At 47.0% G+C, this 20,093-nt stretch overlaps 1 long non-coding RNA gene across 1 annotated transcript in view; it reads right to left on the reverse strand.

The window, feature by feature from the left end:
- Positions 1 to 19,253, reverse strand: part of LOC143504563 (uncharacterized) — a 69,723-nt gene extending 50,470 nt beyond the window's left edge. The window contains exons 1-2 of the long non-coding RNA XR_013127594.1: positions 19,144 to 19,253; positions 15,848 to 15,926 (exon numbers count right to left, since the gene is read on the reverse strand). This is a non-coding gene — a long non-coding RNA (uncharacterized LOC143504563). The remainder of the gene's footprint in view (positions 1 to 15,847; positions 15,927 to 19,143) is intronic.
- Between the last annotated feature and the right edge of the window lie 840 nt (positions 19,254 to 20,093).

A 20,093-nucleotide genomic window follows, 5' to 3' on the forward strand; every position in this document is an offset into this window, starting at 1 on the left:
TGGGCTCTATTGACATGTGAAGGGTAAAGTCGTGGAGGTGGAGGGGGTGGCAGGAGCCAAGGGAGAAGCTGCCACATCATTTGACAAATGTGTCATCAGCGAAACTCCTCTGGAGCCAGGAAATGTCTTTGGGTTTTTTTGTCCCTTCATTTGAATAGCATTAATAAACATACAAAGGCACTGTAATAAATAAGTCCCCTGTGCTTGTGAGGCAGTTCCGGTACATTCTATGCCCCAACACTTCTGCTCCTGAATAAATTAGCCGCCTAATTCCAGGGCTGTGGAAAGCAGAGCTAGATGGAGCCGATACGGCTTTGCGAGGGGATTCTCTAAAGACTACAGTAATTGAAATTTCATCAAGTTCCTTGTTTATGCCATAACAAAGGGAATTAGATAAAGAGAATAAGAATGAACAGAGCTGAAATGTAGCTGTCTCAGAGTCGCGGTGCTACCAAACAAGGAAATAAATATTATCAGGAAAGGCTTTCACATTCAGATGCACAGGGACAAACTGGGGGATGAGAATGAGTGAGTCAAACACAGTGTCCATTCCCTGACTCCACTTAAATGAGCAATGTGACTCTCATTATGTTCATTTAATTCCTTAAGCTCTGCCGATGAAAGACATATGACTGATCAGCTGCTCATTTTCCTGGCGGTGTAGCAAAGCCACTGAGACTGATCCGGGACCAGTGAGTCAGTCCTCCACTGCAGTCTCTGTCACTTTCCGTGTGGGCGGAGGCCCTGCACCAGCACATCCTGGATTTAACTCGTGAAGGGTGTGAACCTTTATGAACCTAATCTGTAGCGCTAAGAGCAGGGAATAATCCCCACTGCGCCACCCTCCAGACCAAAGTGGGAAGCCTCACAATGAATAGGTTCACCAGAAACTCGTATGCTGGCCACCGGATGCTGTTGTTGTTAGCGGTGTAAGTGACTAAGTACTTGGGGAGCGATGATTTGTGGCACATCAGAGAGAGGGCTGGGAGTGGGCAGCTGTGGTTGCGGGAGACGGAGGGGCTGTGGAATGGTGCGAGGCATCGCAGACAGAAGGGTCTCCCCGCTGCACAGCGAGGTGTTATCTGCTCCAATCCAGCAGCAGGTCACACCAGAGGCTTCGTGTCCCGGCCGCCTTTAGCCCACACACTCACACACACACACACATACACACATGCGTGCGTTCCACAACCTCTACGTTCACTGACTCTGTCATCCACTCTCATCTGACACGCCCTCTGGATGTTGACAGCTAGGATTTACACCCAAGTTGTTTTTTTTTTAAAGTGCATTATCTTATGATAAGTATCTCTGGGTTTTGCCCGACACAGAATCTCATGACAACAGCTCTGCGAACACAGCTGAAACATTACAGCACGCTAACTTAAAAGGCATAAAACCGAAGGTGGACTGACAGCATTAGGGGTGAACCAACGCGCGTAAGCGCTCAATCCATCGCTTCAAACAATCTTACGTTGCCCTCATCTCATCTCAACACACCCCAACCGTATAGCTAGCCACATGACAAAGGGGTTCGGGGCAGAACAGTACCCTGGGACACCGGTCCTGGAGACGCGCTGGAGGAAGCCCCAGAAGCGGGACCGCGTACGGGCGGGGAGCCGGGCCCGGCGAAGCTGCCAGCAGCTCGATCACTCATCCCGCCGTAATGGTGAAGCAATTACAGATAAGCGAACGCTCCACGCCGGCGTCTGCTGTGCAAATATCCCAATCACATATGCTGAGGACTCTCTATCTCACCTAGCGAAACTATCACAGCCGTCTTTAACAGTGTGGTGCAGCATGCATGTTTCATGTGCTGTATACAAAGGGAGGAGACTGCTGTGTGCAGCTAATCTAAATGGAGAAGTACGCATTTGTTTTGGTTAGTTGGTATGAAAACACAAAAGGTGCTTCCGTCAGAAGGGAAAAGAGAATCTGCCCTGTTTACAATCGTATCCCGCGCCGGGAAGGTCGTAGTTAACAATTCACAGATGAAGACTTTCTTTTTTTGGGTACAAAGGCACACAAAAAAGCAGGCGGGACCATTAGCATCCGAGCCACATCGTGTGTTCTCCTGCTTTTAGGACAGATGTTCCTTCTCACGAGCTCGCCACCCCTGCAGAGCTGCAGGGCCAAGGTCTCGCCTCTGACTCGGTACAGTGAGCAATGGGAGCAAGCACTTGTCTCGCGGAGAGATGCTGCGTCACCAGAAATCAGGTGTTTCAAAGGAGCGGGAGCGGCACACGTAACGTTGGTAACATGATGCCATTTCAAAGCTACCCTCGACTTCTAACGCAAGAGAGCTTCCAGAGAAACAACCGCTCCTGCAACCTTTCCTGGACCAGGGCACCCATCGCCAGGTGCTTGAGAGACACGTTCTGCTTTAGGCTGTGGGCATCTGGGCCTCAGTGTGGGCGGGGAGAGAGAGGGTGGTGGTAGGTGTGTGTGTGTGTGTGTGTGTGTGTGTGTGTGTGTGTGTGTGTGTGTGGTGGGGGGTACAGTGTGCGGTTATTCAGGTGCGGGAGCCCCGCTGCACCCCTCCGCCGGAGAAGAGGGACAGTACCGGCAGAGGCGCTCTGTCCAGCGGATAACAGGTATAAATATGGGAATAAAATTTATCATGCACTGTAAACGGCAGGGCCCGGCATGGAAAATACAGAGCGCATTAAAAAATGCAGGACGTGTGTGGAAAACAAAAGCAGGGGGAAGAGGCCGTAAAGCAAGGAAAGCCCGGGCCAGTGCCGGCCTCCCCCATCCGGGAAATAAAAATGACTTATTCCCGCACCACATCTACATCCAACCGCATCTCCTTAGTGCTCAGAGGGGGAGAGAGAGAGAGTGGGAGTTAAACCGGGGGGACTGCTGATATGAAAAACCTCGGCTTCTCAACCAAGTTCATCTCGGCTGAATTCGGTCTGGGTGTAGTCAACAGCTTCTCATTGTCTGCTGCCGCAGCATTAAAACATGCTCTTGCTCCCTGGGCTCGTGTGAGTTCCAGGGTTCTTCGAATGGAGTTCAAACAGTGAATAATTACTATGATAATCACACTAAGACAGTGCTGCTCCTGCCTTCCACTGGGTCCTCCCCCCCCCCCCCCCCCCCCCCCCCACCATAATCTCCATAATTAAGTTAACACACACAAAAACATACAGCACAGGAACAAAAAAAATCCAACAATATGTAGACACACGCAGCACCTCTCAACGCAGCTATAATCAACCTTGACGAGAGCACTGCCTGCAGCTCTGCCGAATGCTGTTAGACAGGTTTTATACGGCATCAAGGACAAGGTCGGCTTTAGCTGCACTGTACTGTAACCAAATCAATGTTTCCCTCGTCATCACAATCCGAAGTAACCCTTTCGCCGTCCAATTAGCTGCACGCACAATTTACCTTCGTGAGTTTGAACGGTGAGAAGTGACTCGGAAAGGCGGGCATGGCGGTAAGTCCTCGTTTGGCACTCGCGGTGTGAGGTGTGAAGACTCCACTGCCGATTAAGAGCGCAGGGACCTTCGGCTCCTCCCACCGCTCCGTCCCGCACGTGTTCCCCCCCCCAACGGAGAGATACTGTGGGATAATGGCCGTGCTGCCACCGTGTCTCAGCTGGCCTAGGGCTACGACCGCGGTCTTGGAGCTGAAACCGCAGGGACGTACAGGCCTCAGTGCCCAGAACAGCACTTACCATTTGCCAAAGTCAATGTCAGAAAACGTCCTTAAACTTCAAGCATGTCGACAGTGCTATGTACTGTCCGGTGGGTTTTTCCTGCATTGGGGATCATTGATGCGGATCAGCCTTCTTCAATTGCCCCCAGAAAGAGTGGTAACAGAATGCAGACTCAAGTATTGGTGTTCCCACCTGAGCCGGGTCTACCAAAGCCTGCCAAAACAACCGGAATCCAATCTTTCCCCCGGTGACCTTAAAGAAAACGGCGGCTACCTTCTGGGCCCCATCTGAGAGCGAAGGAAAACGGTTCCGTTTTACAGCGCTTCCTGCCCCACTGCTAGAAAAAATGAGATTTATCTGTGGGATGCTACAGGCCAATGAATAATGCACCCTCTCAACTTGCAGCTCCCACAAAGTCCATTTGAGAGTTAAATGGGAAGGCATCCATTTTTAATTGCCACCTTTTGAAATGGAGCCGTTTGGGTTGGAAAACACTTAGATAAGCTTGGGGAAATTCCCCAAGATGCAACTTGGCCCAGAGCTTTCGCACACAAAGTTGGTAGGAACATTTTTGTTCCCCAAGGTGACTCTAGATAATTACCACTATGTAGACGATATTAATCTGAAATTATACACACCCATCTGATTAAGTTGGGACTGTGGATTGGTAAGTGCAGAAGGCTCTGCGTCTTGGATACAAATTCCTATGACACTAGTCCTACGCTTGCAGGGATATCCGTCTCCGACTCCGACTCTATGTGGCTCTGTCGCTACGAAGATGGACTCTTTCGAAAAGGTTCAGGGAAAGTGAATCGCTCTCTCAACAGAGCTCTCCCATCAGCACAGCACACAATAACGCTTTGTTTTGCACTGGGTTGTTTAGCCCACTGCCGATTGTACGGGAAGAAGAACAATGAACCCTCAGCCAAAATAAAAGAGACCTTTGAATTTGCTACAACAGGTGGATTAATAGCCCTGCCAGAGGTCATTTATCAGCCGTAAGACGCAATTTGAAAAATCATGGAAAAGGTTTGGTGCTGTCTGAATTTGTTTATCTGAAATGATGGTTAAGGAGGCAGCAAATAAACATATATTATCTGTAAAAGATGGACTCTCAAAGAGAAGACAAAAAAACACCTCTCGGACAATAACACAGAAATACAATGCCACATAAAAGCAAAATAGAGGCATTATTAACAAAACGCCAGGGGTAAAGCTCAATTTCAGATTCTTTATAATGCGTTTAATGGCTTGGTGAAAGTCAGCCAAACACAATTCAAAGAAAACCTCTGGGTCTTCTTCTCTCCTGCTCTGACAGTTGGGTGGGGAGTTTTTAAATACCAAAAGCTACAGATGTACTTGCTCCAGTTCGGTTTCTTCAGCATCTTACAGTTCCCAGTCCTCCCAGACAGTTGCCAAGGAAAGCTAGTCTTCAACAGTGCCACCTCTGTTTGTGACTGTTATCTGTGCTAGCTACTGGTGTCTTGAAGAACCCACTACAGGTCCAAGCAGAGCCAAGAATGAATCAGTAACTCTAATTAAAGTTGAGTTAATCACGGAGAGCTGGAAAGGACCACAATTGAGGCATATGTTAAGAATAAATTACTAATTAGGTCTGGCGAGTAGCAAAATAAGCCCCAGTCTGTTTGAGAAGTCTCGGCACGTTACTAATATATGAAAAGGTATAAACAAACAGCAATCTGGTTGTTTAGCTTCTCCAACCCACTTACAAGGATCCAATTATGGCAGATCCCTGGAGCCAGCGGTACAATCAGCACAGAGAGTACAGACGTTATGATTAACTGTGAAGGCCACATTCACAATGGCTGGTCTCGACCGCCAGCAGGACTGCCTTTTAGGGCAGTTATAAGCAGCATTCCAGTTCAGGGCTCTGAGCAAGTTGCGAGCAGAGCGAAAATGAAAAACCACACACCGCCGTCCATCTTTCATCCACCTTATCCATCACCGGAGTGGATCTCGCAGCTTACGTGGAATTCACACCACAAAGCTCCGGTTCCCATTTGCCGGCCTGGCTTTGGGGGACTCCTCCGTGGGGTGCGGCATTACAGACCATTAGCACCGAGGATACCTACAGCAATGCACTCGCCATGAACTACGCAGCGTACGCCCACCCTTCTCTCCTTTCTCCTCCCATTTTTACCCACAAGGCCACACCTCTTTTGTTCTGCACATTCACAGCCAGACAAATGGAGCTCGGCCCAAGGGAGGCCCACAGAAAGCTTTGGCCTCGCTGCCACGCTGTGAACTATCGAAGGCTTTTTTGTTTTTTTTTTTTTTCTTTGTTGCCAGTCTACGCATTCAATGCCAGTGGTTTAAAAATGTAATCAGAACCTCTCCTATCAGCAAGCAGCACATGCGTAGCCGATGAAACGGACACGAGAGGCAGATCGGACTCCTGCACATCAGACTCCTGCACGGCCCGCACGCCCATGGAACGTCTCTCGTGGAACCCCCTCCTCACGTTTCGGATCGGGCCGGAGAGCAGCCCGTGCCGAGGGTGAGGCTGCGATGGATGAGAGGGGTTCCTCTCGCCATTCATCATTCAATGCTGGAGGTCATGTGCAGTTAGTCGGCAGGCTCCCTGGGATCTGTAAAACACGCTCTCTGATGGCTGCCTGTCAAGTGCACTGAAGCCAGAGGAGGGAGAAAACACACACACACACACACACACACACACACACACACACACACACACCATGCTGCATGATTCCTTCACAGGCACAGCCAATCAATCCTCCATCGCAGTATCATGAACCTCAGAGCTGTATAGGAGCTAGGAGCTGGGATCTGGCGTCTGCCCCGTGTGGGTGAAGAGTGGTTTATTATTAACTAGTGATGATTTATTATTAACCAGCAGTCTGAGAAATGCTTGCGATAACGGACAGGTGCTGAGTCTTCAGCATCTCAATGTTTATTGAGAGTGCCGATGCAAAGGGACCGTGGCGGTCAGGGGCCTTTCAGCTGCGGCCCTATCAGACCCGCTCAGCCGAGCGCCGAGCCCGGATGTGGGATCACATACGCACGTGAGTGAATTATCAATGCCTACTCTGCCTTAAGAAAGTGCTCATCCCGAGAATCTGCGTGGGAGGTGAGCAGAGTGATCCAAACTAACGGGAAACCGAACGGGAAATTGGAATACACAACACAAGCACGCTGACACACACGCACAGACACACACTCGCAGAGGGACCCTCTCCACGACTAAAGCACAGCTATGAAAAGGCCTCTCATTCTAATTAGAAAAGAACTCACTGCTACTGTCCCTTTTCAGCAGGGAACCTCTCAACCTCCACTGCATGCCAACAATTCATTTTTCATTTTTCCCTTCATTTTTTATCTCAATCCTGGCACCCTTTCTAAGCCAGAAAGCAGCTACATGCTGAAGGGTAGAGGATGGAGGGGCCTCACACCAAAAGAGCACAGGGCGGGCCGGGCTGGCCTTTTCCAAAGACCCGTCCCCATGATTAATATGCAGGCCAGCGGTAGAGTGCTCGAACAGAGGGGCAAATTTGTCCGTGGTTTAATTAGAGAGGTGTTGGCCAATTTTCGGTTGGTAATTATGGCCGGGGATCTTACTGACCTTTACGGCATTTTCTGCGCATTTGACTTTTATCAGATCATGCATTATTCAAGAAATTTGTTGTGTGCAGTCTGCAGACCACTGTCTCCACTGCACACCCAAAATGAAAACAGAGCTGGCTCTCAGCATGCACTGTCCCTAGTCTGTTTGTCTTCTTTCATGCCACGAAATAGCCAAGACACCCCATGGAGAACAAGGCACTCCACACTTATAAGTACGTCACTTAAACTCGATTGCAATCCCTGGCTGTGTGATAACAGTGAGACCATCTCATCATGTGTTTACATATTTAACATTGAGCTGAAAAAGAAGAGCATAAATAATCATTTTCCATGACATTACCATATGATGCATAGCCCACTCCAAATGTTTAATACACATAATTTTATCAATTAATTACAGTCAATTAATTTGACAAAGTTACACCAATTAAAACAGGCTTTATATATCTTGCACACTAACATCCCCCACAAGCAAAAGTGCAGGTAAATTGAGCGTACTGAATCAATTTATTTGATTCATAGCTGTTGGCATTAGAACAACTGCAACAGCATGTAACCTATAGCTCCAAATGATTACGACCCATAACAAAATGATATCAGGGCTGTGCATTTCCGTACTTTTCCGGGGCATCCGCGCTACACCTTTCATGCCAGTAAAGTCAATCACGGAGAACTGGGTACGACCTCCGCTAGCTAGTGTGAATTGGAATATAAAGCGTCATGGGAAGAAGTTCAATCGAAGGGAAGAAGCTGAAGGCGGGTGTTTTCTTCATCAGTCAGCAGATGGCCACGCCTACAGTGGTTTATCTGAACTCGCATCAGAGTTCACGCAAGTTGGGCTTTTGCCAAAAAAAACACCTGCTAAAATCAAGCAACTTAAAACTGCTGCAGGGAGACGTCCCATTTACATCTTGTGCCGATTGTTCGTTGAGCAATACCCACTGAAACGAGCATGAGTTCCAAGCGGTCCGTGGGACGAAGAGGAAGAACTCTCGCCCGTCCCTTCCACGACCCGCCCACGTTCTCGGTCTGCAGAATATAGCAACCGCAGGAAGAGGGAGGCAGATCACGAGGTCCCACTGAGAGCACCACTAACCTCAAACTTGCTGTATCACAGCAGATCAAGCAAATGCGATGACAGGCCTGCCTCCAGAGACAGACGGAGTAACGCTAGTCTTAGTCTTAAGCCCTGAGTTGTTCACTGCAGCTGCCCCTGCAACTGGACTTTGCTTCCTCACTAAAAAAGAACAACACAAGTGCTTTCATGTATTATGCTGCTAATTGACTAAGAAGAGAATAAAATGTATATTAGAGGAGAGGGTGGTGTGTGAGCAGAGGCTGCAGTAAAAATCCTGACATATACAAAGGGCCACGCACAGCAGCATACTAACTAGGTCATTAGGGGATTAATTACAGGGTTAACAGTGGGTGTCAAAGCTTGGCCTGAGTGAAATGCCTGCTCTCTCTAAAACAGACACACTCACATGCACTCTTTCTCTCACATACTCTCTCTTTCTCTGACGTACACACACACACACACACAGAGACTCACACTTCCACTACGGAAGACACAGGCGTTTATACAGGCTGGCAGAGCCTGATTCAGGACTGCTGGAGGGATTTACCCCTGCAAGTGCCGTGAGCCTGAAAGAGATGGGATCCTGTTTGCGAGCCTTTCTTTAACGGAATGCTTAAAATGGGCAAATGAGAGAGGTGCTTATCCAGCAAAATTGCTGCTAGATGGAGCAGAAAGTGCACAAATTTCCTATGACACTCCCATAATGAGGTTTTATATTGACCCAACAGCAGCGGGTGGAATTGGTCCTGTGCGTCCCGCTCCAGCCCGCCGTGTGCTCACTCTCCCGCGGCGTTGATTTCGCAGGGCACCGCCGTTCGGCCCCCCCGGCGTGCACGGACAGGTGGCGGAGAGGTACACGTCTCTCAAACAGCACCATCAGGTATTCAGAAGCTCCATTATTTAGCCGGTTTGAATAAGAGTGGGGAGACAGAGGGAGCAGAAATGGAGGAGGAGAGAAATCATGTTAGAAATTCATGCTGGGAGATCAGTCTGCACACTCTATGTGTAATGCAAGGATATATTATGGAAATGTGACTTTCTACAAGACCCCTACGAGCCCAGCCACTAACTGACATTTGGAATGAATTTATAATGCAATAATACCTGTCTGCTTTACATAAAATATGCTTGACAGGTATATTTTGTGGCATGACTAAAACAGGACTTTGCTGCGGGACTATCCTGAACAAGAGCTAAGCGGACATAGATATACGGATGGACACATCATGTTTATTACTTGGGATGTCAAACAACTATATTATTGATAAGTAAAAGGAAAAAAACCTAATAAAGCCTTAATATCCTGTGCAAAAACAGTTGTAACAAAAAATATTGTTACAGTGTGTGTAATACAGTGTGTGTGTGTGTGTGTGTGTGTGTGTGGAGCTATTAGTATGTATAACAAGAGCCAGGCAGGTGCAAGATGACCTGCACAGGACCAACAACAATGAACAAATAACACATTGAGCAGAACTTGAGAAGGTTTCAAAACCTGCTGCTCTGTTCCTCCACACTCATTAAACTCCTTGTTTAAACCCCCCCGTAAAGGTCAAGCAGGCGTTCACGCAGCCACGACACACATCTGCCCTTCACATTTGAACGTGCCGTCCTTATCCTAGGAACATTTCTTTAAAAATGAACTGACCTTCAGTTCTCCATGACCAAGGTCCCTGTCCATCAGCTATAGCTACCACAGATGTCAGCGCACATCCAAGTCTGAGCTTTAGAAGAAAAATGAACACTGCCAGCGTGTCAGGATTATAGGAGACACCTTTTAGAAGAATCAAGATGAGGACAAAATCCTGATGAGTATCACGCTTGTAAATACTCAGATCTCTTACAGAGAATTTTCCCATTAAAGACCCTATACTATTATTTTCATTTAGAGAAGTTTTTTGTCATCAATTTTCTATATGTAACTTCTGTTATACGACTTTAGACTGCCAGGTTCACAAAAGAGGTGTCTCTTTAACAAACACCAAACTGTGATGCGTCATGAATTCTGCGTGTTTAAGACACTTGTCACCAAAGCAGACAAAAGCAGGCGTGATTAGCATTGGCCAATCGCCATTTAATTTTGAACTTGATTTCAGATTACCCAGCAATGACGCCTTCATGCAGATGAGGCCACATTACCACTCCACTGTGTAGCGACTACCTGACCGTACATTTTACAGTCCCGATACATTCATTCACATGATGAAACCGTAAAAGGCCTACAGCCCTGATTAGACACAGCATGTAACGAGCTCCGGCCAGAGTGGTTCTGGGACCTGGAGATCCGGTGTTAGGCTGGGCCACAGTAGCAGTGTGCACAGATCCACACACTTACACACAAACACCCACCCATCCACCCACACACAGACACATACAGAGACACAGACAAAGGCACCCCCCCCCCCCCCCCCCAAACACACACACACACACACACACACACACACACACACACACACACCTACAAGGTCACAGTGTCTGGCTATTTATCATCTCTGCATTATTATATATAAGTGTGCAGGCAGTGTGAATGTGACACTCAAAGGCGGTTGTGGAGGGTGACGTGATGTGGAACGGCTGGAAGTCAGACTTACAGACGCAGACGCAAGCGTCTCCCCGACGGAGACACGCTCACGCCCAGGCCCGAGCCCAGGGGAACGTGGGACCCAAGGGCCTCGTCTCTGCTCCGCTCAGAGATGCTCTCCGTATTACCGGATATCAGGAACTATCCATCAATCCATAGGTCAACGTGACAACAGTGTGCCACTTAGCAAGGAGCACAGGCTTGCAAAAAACTACAACAAGCCAATAACAGGAGGGATGCAGGCGTTTCTCCTGTGCTAGCATCTTCTACACATGAACCCTTTCCCATCCGTGCCTTTAATGCACAACACTAAAACAAGGAGAAATATGGGCTTATAAGGCCATCAAGGCTAATGTTCTGGTGACCAAGTTCGTCTAGCGTTAACTGGTTAGAGGCCCTTTAATTTATGCTGGAGGGCAGAGTGACTGGAAAGGTAAACTTTAGACAACTTAAAAAATTCACTGGAGCAACTTGGCAGTACTTAATTTGACATATTAACACCAAAGGGTTCAGAGTGAGTGGCTTAGCACTGTTTATTTTGTGTATTTGTAACTCAATCACAGTCAGAGCCCTTCAAACCTGATTAATTTCAATTAGTTTCCATTTATATTCGGTTTCAGTTTTCAGAGGCTGACTGTACTGGGTAAAAAAAAAAGTCAGCGTTTGGCAGACAAACTGTGACAAAAATCCTTATATCAAATGCAACACAGCACATAAAAAGCAGTGAATCAAGCCTTATTAAGTGAATGCCACGCTGAAGAATGGAAGGCTAAAATAATGAAGCACTTAGAGAGCTGTGTATGCTTCACTGGGCCTTACCTGATCTGTCACCTGGGGAGCAGCAATCTACTACATATTAGGAAGGAGCTGGATAAATCCTGGCCTGTCTAAGGGCTTCAGATCAGAGGAAGTCCTCTGTGACACCGCTTCCCTAACTTTTTTTTTTGCACTCCTTAGTGTCGACGCCTTTTTAATTAATTTCACCGGAGAGGGGTGTGCGCGGCTGCAACTGATTTGGTGCAAAACTTTGCCGGCACCGTTGTGTCGGGCCGCGAGGTTGGACCCCGAGGCTCTCCGCGGCCTGCAGGACGGGGCTCCTGCTCGGCCCTCTGGGTAATCTCCACAGAGCTCGCTCCAGCTCCCACACCGCAGCCATAGCAACCATCTCTCCCAGCCCTAATGTTCTTTTAATTGAGTGACATCTAATCCAGCCTTGAAACACAACACTGGAGCTAACAAAACAAGCCGGAGGACGGCGGCCGGCGAGCGGAGACGGCGGCGCAGGCCGGGCGTTGGGGCGGGGGGAGCAGTGGGAGGCAGATAAAGAGGCTGTGCCATTAAGCGGAGAAACGGAGCTGAACGGAGAGGGGTTTTAATGAAAGGGTCTCGTATGGTCAAAGGGACCTTTTTTTGTGTGTGTGATATGCCTGTGTGAATCCATTGACTGAATTTGACCAGCCCTGCTGAAGTGCGCTCATCCGTGAGAAAGAGGTTAGATTTGGATGTGCAACACATTATAGCTCCCCTACACCTTCACATGGGTAAACTCCCACATAGCATATAGCACATAGGCTATGTCGAGTTTAAAATCTCTATGCCGGCCTAAAAGATCGCATTCAACTGATATGATTCTTCACCATCAAACGGCCAACATGGGTGGGGAGGGCCAGAGCATCGTTTAAGAAATCTTCAGCTTACCTGGCCCAGAGGAAGGGGGCGGGGCAGCACGTCTGGCCCACACCAAGCACCTCTGGACCACAATCCTGTCCTGCAGCGTTCATTTGTATTCCGGGCCTCTTGCCGGCCTCCACATAATCTTCACTCCCATCCCAGTTCCCTCTTCCCCCCCCCCGTACGCATTCCTTCGCCCGCACGCTCGGCGTTGGTACTCCTCTCCAATCAATTCGGGGAATGTTTCCCCTCCGAGCGCAAAAAAAAAAAAACAAAACAAAGCGGGCGACCTTTCGCGCTCCCGTGTCACTCGCACGGCAGAAATAAATGAGATTTCAAAAGGCGCTCCTCGCGTGCACGCCCACACGTGCACAGATAAGAGGCCCACTGGACGTTAATATGGGGCATTATTTTTAATACAACCCGTATTTGGATGCGGTATGCGGTGGCCACTAATTAGAGCCGTCTCATGACGCGGGGAGCGTGAGACGCACTGGCCCTCAGGGCTTCGCCTGTGAGAAGGAGAAGCAGATTGATTCCTTTGATTTGCTTTTCGGCTGCTCGTTATGGGCTACTCCGGTGGCCCAGTCTGTTTGGTATTCCCCTTGTGACGGGCTCCATCTGAAGGCAGTTGGAATGGGAGCAGTACATTAATCAAAAGGCCAATTGGATTATCTCACTAAAGGGCAGAGGGTGGCAGATGACACCACAGGAATCCTTCAGCACAAGAGGAGAAACGTCTAACCAGGGAGTCCCAGCCTCCCACACTTGGTCTGAATGCATCTCACACAGTAGCTCAATAAGACAGGAACAGCCAGTCATACAAACAATGGTGAAACAGAGCCATTGTTTGTAGAGAGAGACCTGTTGTTCGCCGCGTGTTCCCGTCCTCGTGCGACACTTGTGAACGAGAGTAAGAGGAGCCAGTAAGACAACACGACGTGCCACAGAGGCTGACTTTAGCTCGGGGATGGTGAGGGCCTCATAAGGCCAAGTGATGACCCCGCGACCCTGGCAACGCGTAACTCGCCAAGAGGCACGGATTGGCTCGTTGAGGCACACGGGCCGGCAGTGGAAGAGGAGCAGGGTTAGGGGTCATCTCAAAAGTCTCCGGGCAGTGGAAGAGGAGCAGGGTTAGGGGTCGTCTCAAAAGTCTCCGGCCAGTGGAGGAGGAGCAGGGTTAGGGGTCGTCTCAAAAGTCTCTGGGCAGTGGTGCGCCAGAGCACAGAGCCCCCGAGGCTGTGTGTCAGCCACCTGGGACTGTCCCCAACAACGACGAGGGGTAATGAGAATGGGAGGGGTAAATAAAGGAGGAGCGATTAAGGCGTGTGTGACGATGCCGGCCGAGCCACTACACACGTCCCGCTCACTTAACCACTGCTGCATACAACTGCAAGCTTATGTTCGTTCTCTGCTCTAGACAGGCAAGATTACAGCAGAGAGTGACAACTCTAAGACCAGCCCCTCTCTCCCTCTCTGTTTCTCTCTCTTTCTCCCTCTCTGCTTTTCTTCCCCCTCTCTCTCTCTCTCTCTCTCTCTCTCTCTCTCTCTCTCTCTCTCTCTCTCTCTCTCTCTCTCTCTCTCTCTTTCCCCCTCTCTCTCCCCACACCAGTTTGACTTCCCTTTAATCAGGCTGTGACATGAGCTCACACACTGACCAATCACACAAACACACCACTTTGGCATGTCACAGTATTAAAATGCCATGGTATAATAATCCTGTCAAAATAAACAAAAATGTAGTATCAAGGTACACCATTAAGCTATGCTTAAAGTTACACTGTTCACCAAATACCCCTTTCTCTCTTCACCTGAGTCCTGAAGACATATATATGTATATATTACAATTGTACAGCAACAAGCCCATTTTGCTCATTACCAATTGGTAAACAGTACCAATAACAGAACCCAAAGCCATCAATACTATCAGTTATCGGTCCACTGGTGGTCACACACACTCCATTTGCATGTGTGCCCGAGCGGCCCTATGCAAATCTATTTTTACATGACTATTTACTCCATTAGACTATTCCTCTGCATGTTTACCCTGTATGAATGTACTCGTAAACAAGCTGTAAAGGTGCGTGCTTTGTGAAGGTTACATCAATTAACAAGTAGGGCAAAACAAGAAATAAAATAACAATTGCCAGCTGTCATGTTGATGGAGAGGGGTTGAGAGGGGCAGCGTCACCCTCCCTGAAAACACTACAGCAGGATTAAGCACTGGAGTGACCTTACAGTGGTAGCTAACTAGACAACCAACCACCAAAAAGACACAGCAGGTGAAAATATGTGAAACAGATGTGAAAAGGACAATAATATCAATAAAATATGAAACACTGCAACATGGCACGAGGTGTTGCGTGATTTTAGCTCCATCTGCCATGCACAAAACGCAGCAAAATCTCCAATGTTGAATGAACACCTAAAGTGTTATATAAACTCCAGCTGGACTTATGTATGTAAATTATTGAGGTGTTAATTAAATACTGTTTTTTTGCTGTGAAGACAAGCTGCCTAACGTAAAGATATTATTTAGTTACAATACTCAACAGTTCTCAGACCTACTCAAGCCACAACTACGTCATAGTAACAAATTACTCAGCAGCCCGCTGTGCTGATCAAATTCAGGTTTGCGTAGTGCAAGATGACGTTTCTCTGGGACTAACGTAGGGAACGTAGAGTGTGTGGAACTGAGGTGTTGGGCATATATCTCATAAAGAAACACAGCTTACCAAAAATCATCCTCACGAAAAACTAAAGATATTTTAAGCAGATTTTGACCAAAACCACAAAATATCAAAAATATTAATATTATTTATCAGCAATTAGTTGTGTAGTAGTTGTGGCATATTACAACATGGCAAATGTGAGATTTTGCCAAGACTGGTGAAAATTTCAACCTTAATCTTAAAAGGCAGACATTGGGTAACTTCCTGGTGTATTATGGTTTAGCCAAATGACCAGCTGCAGCATGGCAATAATACATAGAACATAGAAAACATTCCTCAGTGCACCTTTAAATAATGCAGGTGAAACAACACAGGAAAGGAATAGACCATAGAGCATGCAAACAAACAAATTCAAAAGTTATAACAAGTTAGAAATATAAAATCATCAATTAAACTACTGAAATGACAGAATTGTGGATTAGCGTTTATGCAAATGATAAATAACAAAGTATTAACAAACAAGAAAATGGTAATAACAAAATAATGGAATAAACCAAATGATTAAATAAAAATGATATGGTTACCAAGATTATGCAGCAGGTCAGGGGGCAGAGGTCAAGGTCAACATAAACAGGAAAACCAATATGGCAGCTGCATAGATGTCTGTGGAAGAAAAAAATAGAGGAAGGAGTTGAGGTCAGTACACCAGCCGGGAGGTTATGCTGTACAACTGCGTTCTTGCGGCACACTCTCAAACGCTCCCGCGAGAATACACAGACACAATTACCCATTCTATGGAGACTAGCTAAAGAGCTGATCAATATGTGTGCTGAATTTCTCTACTGCATTCTACTACCCCCCCCCCCCCCCCCCCCCCAAATATTTCTTCCCAGACAGTGACATATGAATCGCAACTATCAGAGCAACCTCATGAAATCGAAAGCGAAAGATTATTTTTGGTGCAATTCAGGGATATAGAGCCTCTGGAACCTCGTGCTGGCCAGCTTTAAACGCCAATGCCTTCTTCCCCGTGAAATTCTTCTGGTTTTTTTTTTATGATTCCAATATGCAGACCATCACTAATCACCTAAATCACCCAATCAGTTTTGTTTGTTCTCATGGGGTTATTGTTTTAAACCCTACGAGGCTTCTGACCCTGCACACCTCTTACTGCCTCACCAATAACCACACCTCTTTAATAAAAAAAAATAAGTTCCCAATTAGAGAAATCAAGGGCCTCTCAAAACCCCTGGAGACGATAGATTCTAATAGTTTCTAATTATGTGATATACATTATGTGAAATACAGACTCCCTCACCCAGGCCGTTGTACTAGTGCCACGAGATTCACAACTTTCTTTTCTTCTTTTTTTGATAGGGCTGTGAAAACTTTATTGTCTTTATTGCAACCGAGAGAAAAGAGAGTGGCAATGAAATGCACATCCCTGCGTTCACTTTCAATCAGAGAGGGGTGTGTGTGTGTGTGTGGGGGGGGTGACAGCCAAGCATGGGCTCTAAGGAAGAGGGTGCCGCTCACCATTGTAAGTGCTGTAATAGGAGAGCAAATTGAGGAGAATGAGTGTTTAGTGAAGGTCAAAACTCTAAGGGCAAACAGAAATGTTCGAGCACTATCTTCACAGATACTGATGGCACACCTTCTGCTCAATGTCATTAGAAGCATTATATTATTGCTCTTAAAAGCACCACTCTGTTCACTGCTTCAGAGGGCAGCTTTTGTATAGGATATTTAGACCAAGTGACATGGTTATTGTGCTCCATTTGAGGTCAAGCTGTCGAATTCGAGCGTCTCACCTAAAAGCTGTTTGATGGCTCCCCCTCCTGACCTGCCATCCCCTACACACTTGATGGGGCTTATCACTGCCAAACAGCATGCAGATACTGTCAGGCCCGTTTTCAAGTAATCCTGATTAAAGAGCTGAGTCTCCTCTCTCCAAAGCAGCCCCTCTCTCTCCTTCCGTATCCCCCATAGCATCACCAAGGAGGGAGCTCTGCCTTTTTTTTTGGGGGGAGGGGGGGGGGGTTCATTGATCTCTCTGGACATCATTACCACTACTCTCTAAATCAGAGACCAGATGTATCACATTACGATACTGTAATGTGATACATCACACTGCTAAATCTCTGGGGTTGATCTTGTTTAGATGGCTGATGGAGCCATCATCTGCGAGCTTTAGGAAGGTCACAGAGAGATTTCCAAAAAAAAAAGAAAAAAAAAAAGCTAAGACGTTAGCATATTGAAAAGGGGGCATAAAAAGGCTCTTACCAAATCAATGATGTATGAGTGTTTTCCACAGGTCAACAGAGGGCAGGCAGCTTTTCCAGCACGTTAATTCTTGCTCGACTTAGCAACATCAGAAATGCTTCGAGTCGGCCAAGCTCGCACACCAACATACAAAGCTTCGTGATTTTTTTATTTTATTTTTTCTTAAATTCCAAAATCTGATCAACCAAGCTGGTCTGCTCTCAGAAGTGTCTGTGGTATGGGAATGTTCAATCATTTCATGCTCATATAAACAGCCAATTCCGTAAACACAATTTGAACTAATTATAAACCTAATAATCTGATTAACATAAAACCCTAAACACTTAACAAAAACATTCAAATTTCCTCTGCTGGGTTTTACATATTGGTTGGTTGTGTTCTGGTTGTGATTGACTGCGCTCATGGGCTGCATTTAACCTGTTCACTGGAGTCATGACAACAACAGTCTCAATCTATAACCGAGGTGAATTTATTCACCATTTTCTCCATAAACCAGCAGGTGCCTTTAATCTTAGGCTATTTAATGAATGCTGGAGACAGTGTCTCACAAGGTTTTCTTTCTCAAAGCAGTGCATTTCAGGGAGATTGACGCTGCACTGGCTGATATCAAATTAAAAGATTTCCTGTTGCGTTTACCTCATTGTAAAACATCACCAACGCTTAAGTATTCTCAGATTAATGCCCAGCACACTGTATCACACAAATTCTAATTTCCTTCACTCTTAATGAAAAGAGAGGCCTGAAGGCTTTGCTTAACTAGTAAAATGTTTTTAAAATTGTTTTTCTCCACTCCTTGGATCTTTTATCGCTAAAATGGATTGTCTTTTTAACAGCTTGTCAGATTTCTGTGCATTGCCACAGCTGGGGGTGATGGTTGTGCATACACATGGGCAGAGCTGCAGGTCGCTGGACTCATCCAGTCTGGTCTGTGGGGCAGGGGGAGGGGTCTGGGGGAGGGGTGTGGGGTGTGGGGGAGGGGTCTGGGGGAGGGGTGTGGGGTTGGGGGAGTGGCCAGGCGCGCCGTGCGGCTCCCAGCCTATATAAAAGCTGTCACATGTGTGTTTGGAGCTGGGAGGCAGACAGGCAATTTTAGCAATGTAGTAGGAATCAATACCCCATCACGGCACTAGCGTGGTGCACACCATCCTTCAGGGGTGTCGTCATTTATATTGTTTTTGCCTCGACACGGAGAACGCCGAAAGGGAATATAAGCAGATGAGCCATCTCAAGGCCAGGCTAAGAGTTAACACACCCTGCCTCCTGCTAGTTGGGGTCTTAAATACTTGGGATGCTTCACCTTATCCAGGGCTCAGCTCACCGATCAGGGTGGGGTAGGTTGGGGTGGTGTGGGGTGGCATGGGGTGGCGTGGGGGAAGGCGGTTGTGGTACTCCACAGATAAATTCAAACACATATTTTTAACTCGAGTTAAAATGCCAGGGGCCAGATTCCATCTCTGGCCATTTTTTTTCTGCCTCTTGGCTTAAACTGTGATTATTAAAGCCATCTTGTGAGGCTTGTTTATTGGTGGTCAAGGATGCATCCCTATTAAGCTTATAAAGCACTTAGTCGGTTATTCCATCAGGAAGTCTGTGATACCTCCATTATTTTCATCCAATGGATGCATGGAATTCGTCACCTTGATTTGCATATACATTGTGGGAAGAGCAGATTGGCTGTGGCTGGACATGCAGTGGTTGGATTGGCTGTAAGAGACAGTAGAGATGAGATTAGTAAATGTTTTTCAAAGCTTGTCTAAACAGATCTTGAAATTTGACAGCTGCAACACCTGCTTATTACCTCTGCTAATGAAAAGTGGTTGCAAATGTAATTTGATATTCATCACATGTAAATTAAAATATTTAAATTAAAATAACAACAACAAAAAACAATCCTTCAGACACAAGCATAATAATAAATGTACGTTTGGCTTAACCACATTTCGACTACATTGCAACTTTCTACCATTCTTTAAATTGCAAACTGCCACTTTCCTGAGACCTGTCAGAAGCTCCATCAAACCTGTGTTGCCTCGTCGTCCACTACACAATACCACATGATGTTCAGAGGTCTTCTCTCAGTCACTGAAACTCCAGTATAGAAATGTCCAACCACCGCAGGCAGACTTTCATTTTATATCTAGATGCGAACAGACAGGAACTCTCTGCAGCGTAAAGAAAGGGCAGAGTGAGCTTCTGCAGGGCTTGCTGACCCAGACAGACAGGTGTCTTTGGCAGCAGTGAAGAGAGAAAGAGGCTCTCAGAGAGCCAGTCCCAGCATTAAGGCCTGGATCATAATGGAGGTGATAATGACAGTCACTCTGGCCTCAGTCACGGGGTCTCCACACCTTTGTGCCTCTCTCTCCACTTATCGATCAGCTCATACACCGAGCACGACACACACACACACACACACAAAAACTGACTTCAGAGTCAGCACCTTTCAGCAGTTTTTTTTTTTCCCGACAGAACTTTTGCAGCCAAAAGGCACTTGGGCTGGTGGAAGACGTGCCCTCCAGATGGCGCGATGTCCAGGGTCACCAGGGAGGG

The sequence above is a fragment of the Brachyhypopomus gauderio genome, unplaced genomic scaffold, assembly GCF_052324685.1.
Source record: "Brachyhypopomus gauderio isolate BG-103 unplaced genomic scaffold, BGAUD_0.2 sc299, whole genome shotgun sequence".
NCBI lineage: Eukaryota > Metazoa > Chordata > Actinopteri > Gymnotiformes > Hypopomidae > Brachyhypopomus > Brachyhypopomus gauderio.